Source organism: Echinops telfairi, unplaced genomic scaffold (genome assembly GCF_000313985.2).
Source record: "Echinops telfairi isolate 266 unplaced genomic scaffold, ASM31398v2 ScPeMD7_2573;HRSCAF=3158, whole genome shotgun sequence".
Classification (NCBI taxonomy): domain Eukaryota; kingdom Metazoa; phylum Chordata; class Mammalia; order Afrosoricida; family Tenrecidae; genus Echinops; species Echinops telfairi.
Window position 1 is genome coordinate 13,039,386 of NW_022106471.1, and position 4,392 is coordinate 13,043,777.

The following is a 4,392-nucleotide window of genomic DNA, read 5'->3' on the forward strand; positions in this document are numbered from 1 at the left end:
CAGTTAGAGAATGTGAAGGGACAGATAAAATGTTTGATTTGTCCTTCTATGTTGGTGAAATCTCAATGTGACCTTGTGAGAAATCAATAGTTTTAACTATGGACTAAGTGAAGCTCAGAAACAATATACCATGTAATTGTTATCATATCATACAAGTACTAAGCAACTGGGTCTGGATATGAGCTTAGTTCTGTGTAATTGTAATGCAGGCTTTCTCCTCACAATGCTATTCTGCCTCTTTCCCGCATGAGGAAATGCTAAAGAGACCACCAGAGAGAGTTAGCCACGTGGAGAGAAAATCTGAAGCTCAGACTTAGCAAGAAGCTAGATCTAACTTCATATCTTTGATTTGTTTGCTAAAAAAGAAAAAGAAAATTTTCTCGAAATGATGAGCTACAAAATGAGACTTAATCCATATTCGATCATATCTACGATACAATTGATTGTAAATTATCATTATTCCATGAACCTGGAGGGGAGAAGGGCATCGTTGCCAATTGACTGAGGTTATTAGACAGATCCTAATAGTAAACGAAAGTGCATCTCAGAGCTGCTGGAATACAGTGATGGATGCTTGCCTCCTCTTTACTGGAAGGTGCTACAGATAAAAATACCCGACTACCATTTTGGTCTTGGCCTAAACTGAGATTAACACAGAGAATTTTTTTTTTTTTAAGGTTTGAAAGGAACTTGTATGTCGTAAGACTCCAATCCCACTTCAGTTTCACTGGGATTCATTGTTTAGCCTCACGGATCAATATTTAGATCGGAGAGTTGAGGAATCTGGAGGGTTTTATTTTTTTCCCATGAAGCACTTTTGTTTTATTTATTTTTCATATTTCTTTATTTTGTTGGAAACCCTCCATATTTTGCCCTCCTACCCCCATCGCTCACTTCTGCCTGTTGCCATCCCCAGTCCCCGGCTTCCTTGTTGGCATCAAAGTATTGTCTGTTGATGGATTAGCCACATTTCTTCACTTTTGTTTTTCCTTACTACAATAGTGATATTAAATGTTTATCTTTGTAAGCTTGATTGAGTTTGCTAAGCATGATGTTCTCTAGTTTTGTCCATGCCTTGTGATGTTTAAGGGGGTTATCCTAATAGATATGTAAAATTCCATAGTATGAATGTACCAGAGCTGTAAAGAGATGTTCATTTGAGAAACTTTAGGGAACCCATCTAAGACTTGTGCCTATATCTACTTAAAGAAATTTAGGGCAATGGATCAAGATAGGATAAGTAATACTAGATATTTAAAGATAAGAACAACAACTTATATTGCACCATGTGGCAAGCAGTGTTCAAACCAAGCACCTTACATCTAGTAACAAGCCCCCTATAATTTAGACATGATGGTCTTCATTGGATTTATGGGAAATGTGATTTACAGAGATGGCAAGCAATGACAGACAGCTGGGAAAGGCAACTTCAGGATTCAAACATAGGAATTTGGGATTAAGAGTCAAAGGTTTAGCAGCACCCTCCACCTACCACATTTCCCCTGTTCGCCAGCTTCAGGCCCAGGGTTCCCTTCATGAGCAGCTATGCTGTGCGCACCTCTTGTCATGGTGCTGCCCACACTTCACTTTCTTCAACAATTTCTGACACCCCCAAGTACTTATGAGTTCTATCTTCTCCAAACCCTTTCAACAGTTTGTGCTTTGCTTAAATCATATTCTGTATTTGAAGAGTACTAAAATTCAACATGCATTTATGGTAGGTAAAAATCCATGTCTCCCCTACACTCCCCCCTCCCCGCCAAATATATTCATGTCTTACTCTCTGGAACCTACCTACAAGGCAAAAAATAGGACCTAGCTTATGCGATTAACTTATGAATTCTGATGAGATGGAAGGTTACCCTGAATTATCTGGGTATGCCCCAAATTCCAGAACATGTATCTTTCTAAGAGGAAAACGTAGGGAGAATTCACACAAACACACAGAGCAAGAGCAGGCTAAAGAGATTGGAGCGAGGAAGCCACAAGCCAAGGCATAAGGCTGATCTTCAGCAAAGCTTGAAAGAGTCAAGGGCAGATTCTCCCTTAGGGTATCCAGAGAAAACACGGCCCTACTGACACATTTATTTTGCCCCGGTGACACCAAATTTAGACTTCTTGCTTCTAGAACTCCAGCAAGTGTACATTAATTTTAGGTCACCAAATTCGTGGTAATGTTGGTGCAGCAACAACAGCCTCGGGATACTTCTACAACCTTTATTCGAGTCAGGATTTTTCCAATCATTTATTCAAATCAATTAGTTGTCTATGTTTTCACTTTTAAACTGGGTCCTTTGGCATAACATCATGAATAATGAAACTATTTATAAATATGTAGCTTCATATTAAACATTTTGACTAATTATTTTTAATTAGTTTTTTAATCATGAGATTTTCTAAAAGACCAAAACCCATGAGTGCATGTACTGTCAATTTAATTTTCCATTTGCAGCTAAAGAAACATAATAGAATACATTGATGTTTGTTGAAAGTTGTAAGAGGTCCCCCAAACAAAAATTTTATCTTTGCTTTTTGCTCTTTCTAACAATGAACATATGAGCTTGCCACAACTTCAAATGATGTTTCATTTCTGCTAAAAGGATCTCTATTTTTAAATTTCTGCTTAAAAAAAAGTGAATTATTTATGATTTTAAAGACTGTAGAGTTGTACACCAGAAAATATTAAATTAAAATAACTACCACTTTCAATAAAAGGAAGATTCTCTTTTCCCTGAAATACTAAAATTTACTCCTGAGGATGTATAATATTTTTAAGTTTATAATCACTAAAATATCTTCAACTATTTAAAAATTAAGTGCAAGCTCTCCATTACATTAAAAAAAGAGCAGAAAGTCATTTTATGAGACTTAGATCAATACAAAATTAATATTGCAGGTACAATGGAACTCTGGAGTGGGTTAATAATAAAAACTTCAATATACCCTGTACGTGCTACCAAAATTAGCAGAAGTTACTTTTCGTTTGAGCAGTCAGGGGTTTTTTTTTCTGTCTGCAAACAGAGAAAAATTCAGGACATTTCACTACTGGAGAATCTCTAATGAGTGGGTAGTAAAATACCCACCTTTCTGACTGCCACTGGATATCAAAAAATTACTCACTTCTGACTCAGTAATTACCCACCAAAAACTTAGATCAAGTGGTCGTCACGTCACCCAAATTAGTACCTGACAGAGAGCGCTTTGGGCAAGGTTGGCAGCTGAGAAACAGGAAGTGAGTCGCAAAACATTATTAAAACTGGAAAATAGCAGCCTCAAAGATGTGTGATCTACCATTCAAATATTCAGAAACTACTGCACAGAGGAAAATCAGGCTAGGGCAAAAGGAAAGCAGGGGGAGCCAGCAGTGGAGACAAAGCAGAGGAAATGCCACTCAAACTCCCCTCCCCAAGGGCCACAGCCAGTCCCCTGAGGAGCCATAATTATTTCGGTCACATTTCAAATGGGCCAGACTTTTCGAGCCCTGTTTGAAAAGAGATAGAGAGCTGATATTCGTGAGCAATTCGTTCTGAAGGCCACAACTGTGTTCTAAGAAACGATTGCCAAAGGTTGGGGTTGGTTCCTTCCTTCCTGGGTCACATGCGGTTCAAAGCTCAGCTTCTCTCCCTGCCCCAGAGAAATGGTAGGAGGCTCACTTCGCATCTGCCTAGGTTCCGCATATATATTTCAATTCTCCTTGATCTAGGAATCTGGGTCTAAATCATTGAACCCAGGCTGTCTTTTTCCTCATGCCAGGTATCATCAAGCAGCGTACACAGATCCTTCAGGAGAACGAAGGGATGCCTTGACATTTTGAGTTAAAGTTAGATGAACCGGGTCACTGATATTTCACCTGTTGTTTGAACATTATTTCTGGAAAAACCATTGCAGCCCTCACTCACACGGCTCAATCCAAATCCCCATAATTTAACTTGAGCATTACAAATACAGGTTTTAAAGGTGCATTGACTTGAGTTATTATTGTAATTCGCTTCTTGTTGATCTGCACGCCATGTGTATGATCAACAACCCCAAGAACACCGTTGTTAGGAAGTGCTCTTGCCATGAGAAAACTTCAGTCCAGTGGTCTTTGGTTAGAAATTGATGTGGCAGCCCCCCTCCAAAAAAAAAAAAAGTCAGCATCCAACTAGACCAGAAATCAACAAATTCTGGTCCACGGCATGATCCCAGCCCTGCCAATTCTTTCCCCTGTTGTGTGTGGCTCTTCTCCCCTTGACCAGAACAACACAGTCTAGTGGACACAACAAAACACATGCCTTCTCTCTGGATCTTGAACAGAAAGCACTTGCTCACCTCAGCAGTATCTGATTGCAGATGATAGATAGATGATAGATAGATAGATAGATAGATAGATAGATAGATAGATAGATAGAT